A 20,262-nucleotide genomic window follows, 5' to 3' on the forward strand; every position below is an offset into this window, starting at 1 on the left:
CGTTATCTAAGCCGATTTTTTCTTACGAGGAAATCGTCGGAATTTTTTTCGAACAAAGCGAGGAACGGAGCGTACGCTCGCGGGGTTCGTTCATTATACTTTTAATTTCGCTATCGGGAGCAGGTTCTGGCTGGAAGACGTCTCGTTTGTTCGCGTTGGCTCTCGATGATTGTTACAACGCGGATATGCAAATGGTCCCCGCGGACCAAACGGGGAAAGAGCGGAACAAAGAGGAATAAGAACGAGCCACGAGCTCATACGGAGGGTGAGGAGGAGGAGGGGGGAGGAGGAGGAGGAGGGAGAGGGGAGACAAAAAGGAGGGGAGAAACGAGGAGAATACGGATTGTAGTTTTTAGCCGGACTGTAATGGAGTATCGGCCGTGTCTATGAATAGTTATGGCTCGTTTCGCATAAATTAAACCGTAAGAATTAATAGCTAATTCAGCAGGTTTTCAATTATCGTCTAAGCGAGAATTCAGTAATACGAGGCTTATAAATATGGAGGAGGATCGCCGGTATCTCCCACGGAGCCGCACGAATTTTTCGAAACTAATGCTCGGCTAATTTTGCACGACGATAATCGAGCTACGAATCTGTTATACTTCTCCCCGCTGGTCGATCTATCGCGGAAAAGCGGAACGCGGATCGATCTTTCTCCGTTGGATCGCGATCAAGCTGCCCGCCGGTTTGCTTCCCCGTTCCGTTCGATCTCTTCTTTCCCGATGGATCGTGAACTTTTGGACCGCGCGAAAAGCTGCGACGATCGACGTCACAGATCTCGTTTAATTATTCAAATTTCCAGCGTGTGCAGAACGATCACTGCAGTTGTCGTCATGAAATTCGCGAGCAACGCGCCGCTGAATTGATAATCACGCCAGCTAGACATTAATATCTAACGCGCGAGAGCGTGATCGACCACCAGTTTTCTTCCGCGAAATCTCCTCGGAGCCATTAGCCATAATATTAATTGCGTTATGGTTATGCCCGGTGTTCAGCGATTTCAACCACACCGGCTGCTCGTGCCACTGCGAGATTAAAGATGTATAGCTTGATTGTTCTAATTACCCTCTTCGAGACAAGCTTCGAATTTTCCAGACATTCCTTTTCTCCAGTCTCGGGCTATTTTATTTTCTTTTTTTTTTTTGGTTTATTAGACATGAGACAGTGTTTTCTACTCTTATACCTTAACTTTCAGTTTCTGCGGCCATCTTCCTCTCACCTTACTCCTTTTGTTCTATCATTCTCTATTTGTTTGCATTTTTCATTTTCTGGCGCCTCTGGCAAGAGTAATCGCGACATTTCCAACCCTCGTACTTCAAGTTTCAATTTCGGCGGCCATCTTCCTCGAAATAAGTTGCAAATTTTTGTGTACCATCTTTGAAACATGTTTGATATTCTCAGCTTACTTTGTTTGCTCCATCATTCTCTATTTGTTCACATTATTTTGTTTTCTGGAGCCTCTAGCAGAGTAATTCGACATTTCCAACCCCCGCACTTCAACTTTCGATTTCTCCAGTAAATCTCGCTGAAACAGGTTACAAATTTTTGTGTACCCTTTTCGAAACATCCTTCATACTCTCCACTTACTATGTTTACTCTATCATCCTTTATTCGTATACATTTTTTTATTTTCTCGAGCCTCTAGCAGAGTAATTCGACATGTCCAACCCCCGCACTTCAACTTTCAATTTCTCCAGTAATTCTCGCAGGAACCAATTACAATTTTCTTCGTATCTTGCTTTTGCAACATGCCTCAAATTTGTGAGCAACTCTTCCCTCTCCACTCATTTACAATTCTCGATTACATATTTTCTTCTGGACCCTCTGGCAAGGCGATTCGAAATTGCTTTCCAGCAAAATATCGAGATCATAAATTAAGTGGACACGAACGGAGATTAATTCTGCATCATTTGCAAACGTTATCTTGACCGCAACATTGCTTATCGTGTTAATTATGAATGCGTACCGCCAGAAAACGAAAAATTTCCCTCGCGGAGCGAGCGAGGGGGTTGAAGTCTCCGGGCGTCGAGATCGAGTTCTCAGCCGGCGAACAACGAAAGTCGGTAATTAACGAAGCTCGATAGCTGCGCGAACTGTTTTCTCGTAGATCTCGATCCTTTCCGTTTCATTCGCCGGTCGAAACGATCCCGGGAGGGATTCCTCGACTGGAGGGACAGATATATGTGCGCCGGGCAACACACACGCGATCCTCGCCGAGAAAACAAGGTGGGGGGAAGAGAGAGAGAGAGAGGGGGGGTAGAGGGGGAGAGAGAGAGAAGAGGCAGAAGAGCAAAGTCACCGATTTAAATTGAAGTCGGGGAACACCCGCGAGGGAGAAACATTCGCTGGCCTATCGGGGTTTAATAACACCCGGCACCGACTCTCTATCTGAAATTACGGGACGCGCGGTTCGATCCGAGGGCCTCATCCTCGTTCCTCCTTTTCCTTTCGATTCGGAGATCAAGCACGATAGGGAATCCTGGGACAGCGACGGACCCTTTGTCCGGGATCTAGCCTGCCCCTCCGATCTTTTTCTACTACCCCTTTCTTCGATTTAACCCTCGGCTGACCGATATTTTCTCACCCCCTTCAATTATTTTCTTTGGGAGAATAGTTGCTGGGAATTCTCGCTGGACCTCTTCATTCTTCAGAGAGTATAGTGCCAGTAAGGGTTGAGAATATTTTTAGAAGCATCGGAATAAAAATTGTTGTGATCAGTTATAGTGGGAGGTTACTAGGCCTGTCGGAATAAAAGGATTTTTGTATAAATTATTCAGTCTTTATTTCATTGTACAGTGATTTCTCTATATTTGTCGCCAAGGCCTCGACGATAAACGTCGCGGAATTGTCCCCAGTACCTTCAATTATTTTATTTGGAGAGAACAATTGAAGGGAATTTTCGCAGGACCTCTCTATTCTTCAGAGAGTATAGTGCCAGTAAGAGTTGAGAATATTTCTAAAAGCATCGGAATAAAAATTTTTGTACCATCAGTTAGAGTGGGAGGTTACTAGGACTGTCGGAATAAAAGGATTTTTGTATAAATTATTCAGTCTTTATTTCATTGTACAGTGATTTCTCTATATTTGTCGCCTAGGCCTCGACGATAATCGTTGCGGAATTGTCCCCACTACCTTCAATTATTTTATTTGGAGAGAACAATTGCAGGGAATTTTCGCAGGACCTCTCTATTCTGCAGAGAGTATAGTGCCAGTAAGGGTTGAGAATATTTCTAAAAGCATCGGAATAAAAATTTTTGTGATCAGTTATAGTGGGAGGTTACTAGGACTGTCGGAATAAAAGGATTTTTGTATAAATTATTCAGTCTTTATTTCATTGTACAGTGATTTCTCTATATTTGTCGCCTAGGCCTCGACGATAATCGTCGCGGAATTGTCCCCACTACCTTCAATTATTTTATTTGGAGAGAACAATTGCAGGGAATTTTCGCAGGACCTCTCTATTCTGCAGAGAGTATAGTGCCAGTAAGGGTTGAGAATATTTCTAAAAGCATCGGAATAAAAATGTTTGTGATCAGTTATAGTGGGAGGTTACTAGGACTGTCGGAATAAAAGGATTTTTGTATAAATTATTCAGTCTTTATTTCATTGTACAGTGATTTCTCTATATATGTCGCCAAGGCCTGGACAATAATCGTCGCGGAATTGTCCCCACTACCTTCAATTATTTTATTTGGAGAGAACAATTGAAGGGAATTTTCGCAGGACCTCTCTATTCTTCAGAGAATATAGTGCCAGTAAGGGTTGAGAATATTTTTAGAAGCATCAGAATAAAAATTTTTGTACCATCAGTTAGAGTGGGAGGTTGCTAGGAGTGTCCGACTAAAAGGGGGTGATTTTTGTATAATTCATTCAGGCTTTATTTCATTGTACAGTGATTTCTCTGTATTTGTCGCCAAGGCCTCGACGATAATCGTCGCGGAATTGTCCCCACTACCTTCAATTATTTTATTTGGAGAGAACAATTGAAGGCAATTTTCGCAGGACCTCTCTATTCTTCAGAGAGTATAGTGCCAGTAAGGGTTGAGAATACTTTTGCAGCTTATGAGAGGTATCGGAATAAAAATTAATCGGTTGTAGTGGTGGGAGGTTACTAGGAGTGTCGGAATAAACGGAGGTGATTTTTGTATAAATCATTCAGGCTTTATTTCATTGTACAGTGATTTCTCTATATATGTCGCCAAGGCCTCGACGATAATCGTCGCGGAATTATCCCCACTACCGCGGGGTATACCCCGTGAGGGTCCATGAATCGAGGCCTCTGGAGCTTCGTTGTTCTTTTCTACGTTCGGCGTGGATCGAAGAATAATATCTCCTAGCCGATATATGTCCCTGGCTAGACCTGCGATTTGGACACATATCGAGTAAACACTGTAGTGACTGTTGTCATAAATACGTAAAATCCCTAATAATGACTGAACATTGTAGATTTTTGGATAAAAATTGTCTGCGTGCAAGGAATAAAAAATTGAATAAAAAATTATTTCTGCTTCAAATCGTTTCCCCGGGTTGTTGAAAGTGCACTCGCCGTTATCGTTGAATTTTAATGCTACGACTTCGAACAATGTAAGCGAGTGAATGAATAATCGTGGGAGAATGTCCCACAAAATTCTGTAGTCTCTGCGCTTTCATTTTTATTTTCGATCGCAGCCGCCACGATGGAATACTTTAGTTTGCTCCAATTCATTAATTCCGCCGCTATCTTTCCCTTTATTTCCGAATCCGGCGGGTTAAGTATTCAAAAGCGCACCGCACCGTGCTATCTAATCGCAATTTCGCAGCACGCTCGATGTTTCTCTGCCCCTCGGCCTCGGCGAACTAATTAAAATCCAGTTTGCTATCGTCTCTCCATCGGCGAAAAATCGTCTCGGACAAAATCACATCATTATTACGGCGATTTAAAGCGCAGAACAAACCGCGGTCGGCGCGCGATTCGAATGGATCTCGACGGAAAGCCCCGGCGGACAAGAAAAATAATGACGATCATTAAACCTGGCCCTAATTCACCCTCGACATCAATATCAGTCTGCAGCCATAGAAAGAATGAAGAAAAAAAAAAAAGAAAGAAAGAAAAGAAAAGAAACAACAACATCGAAAACGTCATTCTTCTGTGCACGATAAAAATTCCGCGTTTCAACAACGACGCGATTAGAATGTCGCTCGACTGGTCGGTTTCAGGGTGGAACAAATACGTCTAATAATTCGGAGCATGATTTTCCCCGCGCTTATACAGTGGACCGAAATATGTATCAATAACCGAGCCGTTCGGAGGCGGCGCGGGGCTACTTACCGGTTAATTAAGATCCGGCGTGATAAATCTAGACCGGGCGCAGTTACACGTGAATTAATGATTTCCATCGATCACGTGGCGAACGCCGATCAATAATACGCCGCAGTCTTTCTCTCTCTCTCTCTCTCTTTCTCTCTTTCTCTCTCCGGCTTGTGTAATCAGCCGCAGATCGATTTAAATAATTCCTAATTCGCAACGAGACCGACGTCGATACCAATCGAGCTCGAGCTCGATATTGTCTCGAGCACACGATTCTCTTCGGGAAAGCGCGAAACAGCCGAGCCGCCTAGGAACGTTTAATTACCGATCGGAAGAGCGTATGCTGGATCGAGGATCGTTTGTCACGATGATCCACCGGCGAGTCAATGCCACGCTCGAGAGACGAACAAATCATTCATCACCTCGAGCCGCGCGGTGTCTCGAACGATTATTCGCGGGATCCGACCGATCATCGGAGGAGGAGATCCCTAGAACAAACACTTGCGATCGAGGAATACGCCTCCGACGATCCACGACGATATTCCTCTATCCTCTATCTTTTTTAAATCTTGCAGATTTCAAATCTTCCGCGTATTTTTAGCTTGTTCCAGTGTGTAACTTAGTTTGCTATTTAGGCAACAAAATATATAAATTCAAAGCCTGGATATACGTTTATAAATTTTGTTAAAAAATCTTCTATTCTGACAGTCCTAATAATCTGTCACAATATTTTCCAACCTCATTTGCGCACCACAAATACACAGTCAGTTCTCGATATATGTCAGCAACACGGGTCTTGCCACTGTCATGTATCGTGCAGGAGACATACCCGTGTTATGTTTACACTCCTCGGCGTCTCGGTAGTGGGGATAATTTAGCGACATTTATCATCCAGGCCTTGGCGACCGATATAGAGAAATCACTGTACAGTGTTTGCTCGATATTTGACCAAAACACGGGTCTAGCTGGGACATATATCCGCTAGGAGAGACTATTGTTCGATCCACGTGACCTTACTCCTCGGCGACCAAGGTCAGTGGGGATAGTTCTGGGGCTTTTATCGGCTAGGAATTTGAGACATGTACAGAGTAAACACTGTAGCCAAAAGTTAAGACAGAGAAAGATTAAAAGAATTATAAGCATTGTCTTCGGTGTACTGAAATTATTAAGTAAAGAATTAGCAATTAGCAAGAACTAGCAATCAATTCGGATAAATTTTATCTCGCACAAAAGTCCACATAGCGCCCGTAATTTTCAAGTAAGAGGCAACCGAGTATCTTCGACTACTTCGTGATTAAATTTCACTGGATACGAAGCGAAAGGGTCGAAAAAGCATAAACCAAAAAACGCAAAAATTTCCTGTAGCGAACGACGCGCTCGTGCCCCGCTTAGAACGGACAGGAATCTGAGAAACAAAACAAGAAAACGCCTCGATACGCCACCGGATATTTTCGCAATAAATCCTCGAGAGAGAGGAAAAATGATGAAACTAGAATGACGCTGCGGCGTCTAATGTCTCACTCTCGGATCGCGAACAGCGTAACGAGAAACAGGGTGGAAAGAATAAAAGACCAGCTTGGAAAAAGAAGGAAATGAGTTAGTACGGTGTCGTTGGCGAATTAACTCCGGTCGCGCGGCCTCCTTTATTTTTAATTAGCGGACCGCGCGATTTTTTTTTTTTTTTTACTGATCGCCGTTTGCCCCGGTAATTAGATACCCGGCCGGCTGCTTTTCTTTCTTTCTTTTTTTCACGATCCGGGAGAAGATCGTTGAATTTCTCGACAAGGATCGAGATGCCTCGCGGTGGCCCTCTTCGCACGCTTTTACACCGCGCAATTAAGCCGGCCGATAACAGCTGATAACGCCCTCCGGACGAGTTCCAGATCGCTCCCGGTGGAAGTTCACGGTCCTGGAGGGAGAGCATACTGTTGGCCGAGAGAACGCGCACGACCTCTCTCCCCCTCTCTCTCTCTCTCTCTCTCTTTGTCTCTCTCTGCTCTCCCTCTTTGTTCCTCCCCGGAGAGGAATGAAGATAAAGAAGACACTGGCTCGCGGCTCGAGATTCCTGAAACAGATGTTAATGGTCGGGAATGGTGTTCGGTTGTGGGTTAATCAGGCGAACCCTTATGGGAGTTCACCGGCTCCGACCACGGATTCTTGAAACGCCTACCAGCGGGTTCTTCTTTTTTTTTCTTATGGGACACCGCGAAATTAATCGCCGGAACGTTTCTCGCCGATTTCCGTAGATCTCGCGCGATTTTTATCGGTCCTCGATCGCCAAGCTCGATCTTTCCCGCCTTCGGGTTTTTGATCTCGCCGGTCTTATTATGGGACTTTTATTGATCGTCCCGATCGCGCCGTGTTCATTAGCTTTCGGTTTTTGCCGATCTCGCGGGACTTTTATTGATCCGGGCGGCGCCCGGATTAAGACGGACGTGAACGCTCTCGAGAGCGAGCGTGTCCGCGTTATTGCGACGAAAACGATTTTATGGGACGTTTGATTAAATGATTTTTCGATGGGCGAACGGTGGTCGGAGGTGTTCCTAGTAATTCTAGCAATTTGTGGCCCATTAAGCGGTACACGGATCTGGAGCAGAATAGATCCTGCCGGGCTGGAAATGCGCGTACCGAAGTGAAAGTTGCGTTTATATTGGGGCTGTAAACATAGTTTTACGGGGCGCTCGTATCGATCATGTTTAAGCTTTTCCGGAGATTGAGCAAGTTTTTGCAGACTCCCCCTTTGTAGCTCGCCTTTGCTTGCTACAAAATCGTACAAGATGAAAATAATTATCTGCATTGCCTTCAGTGTATCACAGATTACTAAGAAAAGAAAGTATTTATCTCTATCTTCATTTATAAGGAACGAAAATCTTTATCTCTAGCAATCAATTCAGACGAATTTTATCGTGCACAAAAATCCACATAGCGCTCGTTATTTTCAAGTACGAATGAATTAAATAATTCTCAAACGTTTGCACATTTCACGATGTCGCTGTCAATTATCAAACAGGAGTTAACTAAATGAATCCAGATCTCTCGCGACAGTCCCGAACACGCAACAACCATAAGCAACCACCTGCACTATCCCAAAACATTGATACAGTGAATTCCCGTTATAAGTCAGTTGCGCGGGTCCGGCGAGAGACATTTAGACGAAATCCGAGGTTCCCGCCGAACGTTGCATTCGAAATGCACAGTGCACGCTGGAAACGCAAATGTCACTATGTCATACACCTATGACGTAGAGACGGATAGTGACAAGATGGTTGAGAAAATGCCTGTCCTTGTCACACGATGTTGCACACAGAAACGAACAGCTAAGCTCGATACAACGAATTCTCGATATTTGTCAGCGTCGTGTATCGTGCAGGAGACACGTGTTATGTTTACACTCCTCGGCTTATGTATTTTTATCTAGAAATTTACATTATGCGGTACTTTCTCTGCAATTTCGACCAATTGCAATTTCAATCAAACATTTTCTTCACGTTATGTAGCGATCCAATTGTTCTAACTTCTCAAATAAATTCAAGTAGTATAGTCCAATATTGACAAAGTTAGTTTTAAGAGCGTCCGAATATTAGTGGGTGCCATTGTATGACTTACAACGGGGACTCACTGTAAATCACAATACAGTGATTTTTCTATATATGTCGCCAAGGCTCGGATAATAAACGTCGCGAAATTATCCCCACTACCGCGAGGAATACCCCGCGAGGGTCCACGAAGTATGTCTCCTACTGCCGTGGGAAGTATGTTGACACCTTTTCAAATTGAATAACTTTTTAAAATTGTTCCAAGTGACTTGAATATTTTTGAGATGTTAGCCTGACTAGTTCGCTAGAGAAAGACTAAACAAAAACTTTCTTAGATCGCAAATGGTTGGAACGATAAATAAATGAAAATATTATGTTCTCTCAACTTTTTCATCTGATCTTATGACGACATTTTAAAAAATGAGTTTCATAAATTTCGATAACTTATATGCATACTGAAAATTTCGTAAAAATCGGTCAACCTTGCAATAAGCTACAAACGTTTCAAGATGTGGGCTTCACCTAAATAGGGAAATGTGAAAAGAAGGCTTTTATCGCCAAACTTTCTTTTTTATTATATTTAAGTACAAAAATGACTACAAGGAAAAGAGCTTTATATTTCAGCATTATAAGAAAAAATCAGAATTACTACTTTCATCTCCTACAACGCCCTCCATTTCTATTTTTTAGCTAACGAATAATGACAGTGACCAACAAAGTTGAGCGTACGCGTACGGCTCCGTTGATAGTGACCAGGAAACAGTGACTTAGGACAAAGTTACACTGTTTGAAGGGCCACATGTAACGGTGTAAGGAAAAAAATCTTCAAGGTCATTTTTCTATGAGATTTCAAGGTCATCGATGTTCTCTTAAATGGAATGACATATCTTCGTTAACGAAATGTTGTAGCTTAAACGAATTCATCCATGTAACACAACATGACCTACAAATGCCCTTCAACCCAGAAAAGTGGAATAAATAAAATACAACGTGCAAGATTCATTCGCGTTATTTCTGTTACGCAAAATGTTCAAAAATATTCCCTTGAGCTATACATTCAAATGTATCTTGAACGTATATAATACGCTGATGATGCAAATCGGTTAAAGGTGAAAGTCGCAATGATTTTCGACCTTGCCGCGGAATTTCGCCCTAAAATGATTTCCCTGGAAAAGAGGCATCCTCGACCGCGGATAAGAGGATCGATCACGCGTCGGATCAGGACAGAGGAGGGCGATCGAGGTCTCGAAAATCCGCTTAGGAACAATGCAAGGACCTTCGCGATCTGAAAAGCCGCGGACGCGGCAATCAGCTGATCCACTTGGGACCAGTTCTCTCGACACAGTGCGAACGAGTCCGATGCAAAATAACGCGTGTAGGTGAGTCCCGGGGCGTTGGGAGGGGATGGGGGGGGGCACGGAGGGGGACACAAAGCAGGGGGACACGCGAGGTGTGCGCGGATAGAGAGGGAGAGAGAAAGAGAGAGAGAGAGAGAGCGACGGAAAGGAGGGAGAGACCGCGACGCGACACAGGGAAAAAAGAGAAGAAAGGAAAAGAAAAGCTGGAAACGAGGCTGCCCCGGCCGCGGGGACAGCTGTGGCGGATGGAATGTGGGTTAGGCTCCCCATAGGTGGGCCGCTCTAATTATGAATTAATTCCTGAATAACGGTCGAGAACCCGAGCGACACGACCGCCGATGAAAACGCGGGAGAACCGGTCGCGGACGTCACCGGTGTCCTCCTATGCCCGCGGACACTTCCTGCCGGTTTCCTGGGTCACCGGGGGAATTTATGCTGGATCTTTCTCGGATCTATGTATCCCGTCCCGGCTTGGAATATTCTCGAAACGCTCGCAAATTTCATTATCTGAGATTTTATGTTTATTTTTTCCGCGTGAGTTTCGTTGTGAAGCTCTGGAATAGAATTTCTGCTGTCCGAATAGAGCGAGTAGATCGTTATCCGAGGTTACGAGCAGGGATCGAAATAATTTCGACATCTAATGAATACGTTAGAGCGAAACGTCCCGTGGAACCTTGAGACAGTTCTTCGAAGCAGAAAAAGAAGTGATTCGAACGAAAGGTTGATGCGAGATATGAATATCAGAGAATCGGGCTGCGAGCATTAAGCAAACACACGGAGCTGTCAGTATTTAAGCGGGAGATTAATATTCCCGGATCTAGATACATCGGACAAGTTCAGCTCACGGCGGATCGGCGCGTCCAGTTTCGAGGCGCCATTAGTTTCGCGCGTTTCCTCCGTTCGGTCTGAAATTGATCAATGTCCGGATCAATTTCAGTCCCGTCGATCCGTAGCACACGATCAAGAGTTTCTAAATTTTTCCCCCCCTCCGGAGGGGTCGGTGAGCGATCGATCATCCGGTTTCCGCGGGCAAAGAAGTGCTCGCGCGAGCGCGCGTTTCGAAACAGCCGTTGACGAATCGTCGAACGAGCGCGTGGGAGTCGAAAGAAGAGGACGAGGAGGAATGAATTGGTGGAGGGGGGGAAAGGGATTAGAAAGTCGTCGATTCCCGCGAATCCAAATTCGAGGCGGTTCGATTCGATCCGAGCCGATCCGATCCGATCCGATCCGATTCGAAACCGGCAAGAAGGAATTCCATCCGGCGGTCTTTGCACCCGGAGGAGGATTCCAGCGGCGTCATTTATGGAACGGACAAGACACGCCATTAGATTTATGATTATGCAGCACGAGGTTTATATTTATGAAAGCCACCAACACCAGCCCAGGGAAGATGTGACGTTAATCCGATTGCCGCGTAGAAACCTCCCGCGGGACCACAGTCCGATTCGGATCACCTGATTTACAAATTTATCGCCGCGCCGCGGTGCTTCGTTCGTTAACCGAACCGTGCTGGAAACGTCCTTCTGCCGATCCCGGATCGCCTCATTTTCATCTCAAAAGTTTACACAATCGCTCCTCTATGTTCTCCTTTTTTAACCCCTCTTTCGGTTTTTGAAAAAGGAACGCGCCTCTTCGGGCTTCCAGATGATTTACGCGGTGCCGCATCTGCCCGCTTCATTCCTGCCACGAGTTTGTTGTAGAAAATAGTTTTAGTGTCCTCTTGAACCTTGACATACTCGTTTTGGACACAGTTGGACTCTATTTTTATTTTATTTTCGTCGCTCTGCGAATTAGTAGCGAATTATATAGCTGTCCTATGTTTTTATTTTAGTCGCTCTGCGAATTAGTAGCGAATTATATACTTGTCCTATGTTTTTTATTTTAGTCACTCTGCGAATTAGTAGCGAATTATAGTTGTCCTATGTTTTTATTTTAGTCACTCTGCGAATTAGTAGCGAATTATATTTGTCCTATGTTTTTATTTTAGTCACTCTGCGAATTAGTTGCGAATTATATACTTGTTCTATGTTTTTATCTTAGTCATTCTGCGAATTAGTAGTGAATTATATAGTTATTTCATGTTTTTATTTTATTTTAGTCACTCTGGGAATTAGTAGCGAATTATAGTTTTACTATGTTTTTATTTTAGTCACTCTGCCAATTACTAGTGAATTATATAATTGTCCCATGTTTTTATTTTATTTTAGTCGCTCTGCGAATTAGTAGTGAATTATATAGTTGGGCCGTGTTTTTATTTTAGTCACTCTGCGAATTAGTAGCGAATTGTATAGTTGTCCTATGTTTTTATTTTATTTTAGTCACTCTGCGAATTAGTAGCGAATTATATACTTGTCCCATATTTCTAATTTATTTTAGTCACTCTGCGAATTAGTAGCGAATTATAGTTGTCCTATGTTTTTATTTTAGTCACTCTGGGAATTAGTAGCGAATTGTATAGTTGTCCTATGTTTTTATTTTATTTCAGTCGCTCTGCGAATTAGTAGCGAATTATATACTTGTCCTATATTTCTAATTTATTTTAGTCACTATGCGAAGTTTTTGGTAACTCCATTGCGGTCTCGATACGTTTATAATAAATACGAGAATTTTCACAATTCAAATGACTTGAGAGAAGAAATCAATTGACACTGAATTCTCGATATCTGTCAACAGCACGGGTCTTCCCAGCGTCAAGTATCGTGCAGGAGACATACCCGTGTTATGTTTACACTCCCCGGCGTCCGAGGCCCCTCGGTACTGGGGATAATTCCGCGACGTTTATCATCCAGACCTCGGCGACACATACAGAGAAATCACTGTGATGGTCTTGCAATTGACGCAGAAAATTCTGTATTTTTATGAAACAAAATTTTCCTGCAGCACTTCAAGAACAAAGTATTCAATTCCTGTAGATTCAATCTGCGATTATTTCCTCTCGCCGAAGAATCCCAAAAAAGTTTCGGTCGCCTAAGTTATAGTAATTGTTTTGAATCACTTTCACCTGCTCCGCTAAAGGCAGAAGAATACAGAAATTCTACGAACATCTTTCTCGAGTCCGAGCACGAAAAATATTGCAGTGGTTTCGGAACGAGTTCCCGCTATTTATGGTTCGAAAACTTTTATTACGAACACTAGGAGGATGCCCACGACGGTGTCCACTCCTGCGGGGATTCCATATTCGGGGAACTAATTAGGAATTAAAATACCGACGCCGTTCCTTCGTGGCTGTGTTTAAGCAAGCAATTAGGGGCGAAGTTATTGGTCCTCGCCGTCGGAGGGACGCACGAAACGGAAATTCTCGGTGAAATTATCGGTGGCCCTCCCTCTTTCTGCACCCGAATTCGAATAAATAATTTCGGGGATAATATTCGGGGAGATTCGGGCCTGGGATCTCGTAAAAATTAGCACTCTGTTGCGGAGGAACGACTTCTGGAATTGGTCGCCATTGGTGGACCCCGAAGATCCTCGGTCAAACTGGAAGTAAAAAATAAACTGGTAAAAAACAGAGATCTAAATCACAAAAATTCAGGACTCCACTGCAAGCAAAAACAAACTGATTAAAATCGTGTACTAAATCAAGAAAAGTTTCTCTTGAGGTAAAAATGAAATACTAAAAATTTGTCAGCATTGATTTAAAAAATTAAATTAAAATCGAGAGGAACGTCACGAAGACCCAGAATCCAACTAAAGTGTTAAAAATTGCACCAGAGCAAATTTAAAAAATCCCAAAATCGAGATAAAAATCCCAAAGACAAACTGATTAAAATCGTGTAATAAATCAAGAAAAGTCCCCTTTGAGGAAAAATTAAAATACTAAAAATCTATCAGCATCGATTTAAAAAATTAAATTAAATTCGAGAGGAATGTCACAAAGACCCAGAATCCAACTAAAGTATTCAAAATTGCCTCAGAGGACATTAAAAAAATCCCAAAGTCGAGATAAAAAATCCCAAAAACAAACTGATTAAAATCGTGTAATAAATCAAGAAAAGTCTCCCTTCAGGTAAAAATAAAATACTAAGAACCTATCAGCATCGATTTAAAAAATTAAATTAAAATCGAGAGGAACGTCACAAAGACCCAGAATCCAACTAAAGTGTTAAAAATTGCCTCAGAGGACATTCAAAAAATCCCAAAGTCGAGATAAAAAATCCCAAAAACAAAGTGATTAAAATCGTGTAATAAATCAAGAAAAGTCTCCCTTCAGGTAAAAATAAAATACTAAAACCCTATCAGCATTGATTTAAAAAATTAAATTAAAATCGAGAGGAATGTCACAAAGACCCAGAATCCAACTAAAGTATTCAAAATTGCCTCAGAGGACATTAAAAAAATCCCAAAGTCGAGATAAAAAATCCCAAAAACAAAGTGATTAAAATCGTGTAATAAATCAAGAAAAGTCTCCCTTCGGGCAAAAATAAAATACTAAAAACCTATCAGCATCGATTTAAAAAATGAAATTAAAATCGAGAGGAATGTCACGAAGACCCAGAATCCAACTAAAGTGTTAAAAATTGCCTCAGAGCTAATTTAAAAAATCCCAAAGACCCTGGCCCTACAGCACCAAAACTAAAACTAACAAAACTCGCCTAGGACCTTTCAGTCCTAGCTTTTTCGAGCTCTGATAAAACGGTGACCGAGAGTGGTGGCTAGCATGGACTAAGAATGGAATTGAATTCATAATAGGGAGCAAAGCGGTTGAAATCGTCGGGTCGCGATAAAAGGTAGAAAAAGGGGATAGGTGTTTTATCGATCCATCGAGAATAGGTGCACGCGGGCTCCGAGTTCTCGAAGTTCTGCTGGCACGTCGTGCCCGGAATCGTTCTCTGTATCCAGTTTTCCTGAAACGGACTTTTTGGTCGGCCGTGTTCGGGATCGTAAAACGCGAGACACGCGATATGGAACGGAGCTCTCGGTACGCGCTATCGTGCGTGTACCTGCGCGAACGACGATATCGCGGAGACACTGCCAACGGAAGAATGCAACTCGCAAGTAGGTCAGCTGGATTCTCTTGTTGCACGGCTACTACGGCTTTTATCTCCGCGAAATCGGCCGATTTCCTCGCGCGGAACCGACGACGCCCTGCGGGATTTTCTATCAATTGATCAACCTTTCGTGCCCGTACCGCGTAGCCATAATTAAAATGTCCTTCGCTATTGTACGAACCCTTTTACCAGCCCCCCTCCCCCGCCAGAAATATTACTGTAATGTTCGTACAGTTTAATTTTCTTGTAATCATTTAAAAAAGGATGTAACACATTATGCTCTTGTTTAAAAAGAGACGTCGTTGTTGTGGGAATTTTTTTCCACCCTCAAGGGGGGCTGCTATAGTCTTCATGTAGCTCGAAGTTCCTATAATCGTTGAAAAAGATTTGCAAAATTGTATTATTGCAGAAGAATGTAATTTATTTGTTTTATTCAATTTTAAATTTTCGTACGTTTTATAGGATCCTTTTTTCCACCCTCTAGAAGCTGTATTATAGTGTTCGTACAGCTCGAAGGTTCTCTGATCATGGAAAAATGACGTACAAAATTGTATTATTGCAGGAAAACGTAGTTAATTTATTTTATTCAATTTTAAATTTTCATACGTTTTGTAGGATCCTTTTTTCCACCCTCTAGAAGCTGTATTATAGTGTTCGTACAGCTGGAAGGTTCTGATCATTGAAAAATGGCATACCAAATTTTATTATTATTCTAGGAGTTTGTACTTGTTATATGACGTTTTGAATCAACCTAGAACAGCACTGGTGTAATATTGATACAGTTTGAAGTTTCCCTGACAATTAAAAAACGACATATAAAATTGGATTATTTTTTAGAACGTCCATCATCGTTCTACGAACCCTTTGACAACCCTGAAAAGGCATTGTTATCATTTTTATTTAGTTCGAAGTTTGTTTAACGATCACAAGGGGGCGTGCAAAATGGTATTCTCTAAAAAGGCCATAATTTTTATATGAACCTTTCGACCACCCTAAAGACGTGTCACTGTGATGATCATACAGCCTGAAGTCTCTTCAGCACAAATTTTCGCACCATCCTAAAGAATCGTACAATTTTTATAAAGTATGAAGTCTTTCTCACCCTTAAACTAATTTACAAAATTTAATTACCATTCGGACAATTTCTTCTTATTACACTACAGATTTTTATGCAAAATACAGTGATTTCTCTATATATGTCGCCAAAGCCTGGACGATAAATGTCGCGGAATTATTCCCACCACCGCGGTGCAGGGAGGGGCCGAGGACGCCGAGGAGTGTAAACATGACACGGGGTTATGTCTCCTGGACGATACATGACACTGGCAAGACCCGTGTTGTTGACATATATCGAGAATTCACTGTACAAATTTTCCAAGTCAACTGGAAAAAACGAGAAGACGGACTGTGCTTCGTTTAAAAATTTTAACAAGTCGACAGTGACGTGCACTAATATTTTTAAATCCTTCTAGCGCCCCCACAGTTTTGCATTTCAATTAATTTTTGTGATAAATGCATAAATTCTACCATCCGGAGGAATCAATACGATCTTAACTCTTGCCAACTATTAAAAGAGAGCACACAAAATGATGCGACCTTTCTCTTGTATGTTCAATATGCTGTACTTGTTAGGAGCAATTAATAGTGGCTCTGTGCTGCCAGGAACAGTGACGAATGTACATGCAACAATGACGAAGTGTACGTACACAATTTTCGCAGCGTGATTACATATTTTTTCGGCGTGAATAATTTTGTCGGCCGCTATATTTGGAGAGTCTATTTCCCGTGAGCGATGCAGAGATATTAGCGAGCGGGGACAGAGGGGCGCAGAGAATAAGGGATGAAGGGATGAATTGGTGCGTGGCGGTAGGGGCACCGTGAGTGCAGCTACTCTCTCTCGCTCTCTCTCTTTCTCTCGGCCGGAGAAATCCGTGAAAAAATCGAAACGATGACAAATTGCGGCGTGACGCTTCGCCTCCTTGCTATTTTCACGTTAAACCCGAGGCACGTGAGCTCCATCGTCGGCCGCGTCCCCTCGAAATACCAGTCATTTGTTGGCGCGAGGCGTGCGTATACTTAAATTAAATTAAATCAAGTATATACGAGAAACGTCGCCGCAGCGTGTCCACGGACGATTAGGAGACGTTCCACTAAATTCTTGGTGGATCGCGGCCGAATGCAAATCGCCCACTAATTTCAAAAGAAAAACCCATAAACGAGACCGTCTGCGCAGCCAAGAATACGAGGACGAACGCGGCGAAACAACGGGGTGGTTTTACACAATCCTCGTACCAGCTCCGCGCAAGACGACGGAATCATTATCACACTGCGGATCATTGTACGTTCATGGCATTAGAAATTTTTAAAATGCTTGAAACGAGACGAAATGCGTAGCTCAACGAATATTAACCTTTTGCACTCGATGCTATTTTAACACAAAACATTTCTTCTGACGTAGAATACTACCCTTCTATACATTCTTTTCTCATGTTATACACAAGAAAATAGTGCAGTGTACTCATGCTGAAATGTTCAGTAATTTATTGAATACAAACAAATTTTATAATGTAAGAAATATTTTGAATAATTATACAGCTATTTTCAGTGGCGCCTTACAGTCGCCATTCGAGTGCTAAGTCAACATTTGGTTAGCCTGGGGTTGGGTCCATTCTGACCCAGCGTTTCAAAGACATCGTTCGACTACTCAGTTTTGTTTTCAGTTACAAGCGTTACAATTTTGATTTAGCTGCAAATCTTTCAATCTAAAAAGAAATTGCTAGGTTATGTTAAGGGTGACTTTTCAATTCACGATGGCGATGGCTGCCGCTATGAATTTCTTAAAGCTGTCAACTCGGTTATGCAATTTAAAAGTTGTGGGAGTGCGATAAAAAATAATTGTCAATTTTCCATTATTTCAATTTTACTTTATTTCTAATAAAAGTTGTCCTTCGGGCAACCAAACAAATTTTTCCCTTCTTTCATTTGTCGTGTGGGTAACATATGGTTGACCGGTAGGCTGGGTCCATTCTGACCCAGCGTTTCAAAAACATCGTTCGGCTACTTTATTTGCAGTTACAAATTCAGCTACAATTTTGATTTAGCTGCAAATCTTTCAATCTAAAAGGAAATTGCTAGGTTATGTTAAGGGTGACTTTTTAAATGTAATGGCTGCCGCTATGAATTCCTTAAAGCTAACTCTGTTATTCAATTTAAAAATTCTGGGAGTACGATAAAAAGAAATATTACATTTTCTATTATTGCTGGATATAATAAAGTGAATTGAACCTCGAAGAGCAACAAACCGAAGGCAGAATCACCGTCGGCTCTTTCAGCGAGGATTGCAAATTCCCGTCGCAAGGCAAACAATTAAAAGCTCCATAAAACAGTTTCGAATCGCGCGACGGTAAGGAGGGTGAGGCGGTTACAGAGGAATTCGAGGATGATGGCGCGACTTCCGGCGGGGTCTCTCGCGTTTTCGGGAAAAGATCAGAGACGAGCGTTCGCGAAATGAAGACGAGCAACCGCGGAGACAAGCGCGACGGGCCGGGGAGTAAATCGTAAATTTAAATTTAGCGAGGCTGACGCGGCGGCGCGCGAGCGTCGCTCTCGAGCACTCTCTGTATTCTCTCTCTCTCCCTCTCTCTCTTTCTCTCTCGTCTCACCCTCTCCCATCAAAAAGCCGGTGTTTGTCGGAGAGAGCGCGAGAGGACCCGTCGGAAAAAGTGGCGGTTGCCCGGCCGATTTGAATTTCAGAACGCAGCGCGGATTGACCGGGTTTTGTCGTAAATTGTCGTGGGCCAGCGGCGGAAAAAGTTGTTTCGATTTTTAAGTCGAACGCGCCGGTCCCCCAATCGTCCTACAGGGCCCCGGTCGCTTCGTCTCAATAAGGAGACGAATAGGGCCCCGGGCCCTCCGGACTCGAGCAAGAAAGCGCCGTGGAATCGCCTCTCGGTTCCCTTCCTCGATCCTCGATCCTTTTTTCCGCAACCTCGTTGCCGGTTTCTTTGACCGGGACACCCTCGTGGTAGGACGGACTCGCTATTTTTGGAGAGAATTATCGACTGGAGAATATTCAAAAGCAATTTCGAGGTTCAGGGAATTTTCTGGGGAATTTTAAACTGGTCAGACACTGTGATTTTTTTTCTGGGTGGATCTTAAGAAACCACCCCCGTTTGTTCTTCATCGTTTCAGTTTTAATTTGCTGATTGATACAGTGTATCTTGCCTTGGGAACATTCTGGGGGAATCTTCTAGCTCTAGGGAATTTTATGGTAATGAAGTTGTTTCTACATTTTGTAAAATTATTTTTCGAGGACCTGGAAGAACGAGATTTTCTTTGGTCCTTAGTGTTTGACCCTAAATTCTTGAATGACAGGGTGGTTGCTGGTTTTGAACATGTTCTAAAGGAATTTCTGTGGTCTAGGGAAATTTTGGAGAATTTTAAATTGATTCAATCATTTCTACAATTATTTCTTTAGGACCTGAAAGGATCATCCCCTTCTTCTTCATCATTCGACCCTAAATTCTTGAATGGCAGGGTGGTAGCTCGTTTTGGGGATGTTCTAGAGAAATTTCTGTGGTCTAGGGAAATTTTGGAGAATTTTAAATTGATTCAATCATTTCTACAATTATTTCTTTAGGACCTGAAAGAATCATCCCCTTCTTCTTCGTGGTTCGACCCTAAATTCTTGAATGGTAGGGTGGTTGCTCATTTTGAGAATATTCTAGAGAAATTTCTGTGATCTAGGGAAATTTTGGAGAATTTTAAATTGATCCAATAATTTCTTTAGGACCTGAAAGAATCATCCCCTTCTTCTTCATCGTTCGACCCTAACTTGTATGACGGTCTCGTTTTGGGAACGTTTTAGAGGAATCTATAACCTTTAGGGCAATTTAGGTAATTAGAATTGGTAATTTAAATTGGTTGTACAAATTTCTTAGAATCATTTTTTGAAGAACTGAAAGTACCACCATCTTTCATTTTCCAGTCGTTCTACCTTGCACTTCCGGTTGATGGTTGTATCATTTCGTTTTTCAAACTTCAATTTGCGCTGCCAGAAAAATTCACCCACTAAAAAAAAATCGTTCACAATCTTT

General features: G+C 42.5%; 1 protein-coding gene across 6 annotated transcripts in view; it reads left to right on the plus strand.

Annotated features, from left to right (window-relative positions):
- The window catches only part of LOC143360219 (zinc finger protein castor homolog 1), a 216,152-nt gene that overhangs the window by 16,348 nt on the left and 179,542 nt on the right, over positions 1-20,262 (plus strand). For 3 of the 6 annotated variants that reach the window (XM_076798895.1, XM_076798887.1, XM_076798901.1), the window contains exon 1: positions 16,783-16,864. The exons of the other annotated variants lie outside the window; for them this stretch is intronic. The gene's annotated coding sequence lies outside the window, so the exon portion shown is untranslated. Of the gene's footprint in view, positions 1-16,782; positions 16,865-20,262 lie in introns of those variants that run through there. 6 annotated transcript variants of the gene reach the window in all.

Source organism: Halictus rubicundus, chromosome 1 (assembly GCF_050948215.1).
Source record: "Halictus rubicundus isolate RS-2024b chromosome 1, iyHalRubi1_principal, whole genome shotgun sequence".
Taxonomy (NCBI): Eukaryota; Metazoa; Arthropoda; class Insecta; order Hymenoptera; family Halictidae; genus Halictus; species Halictus rubicundus.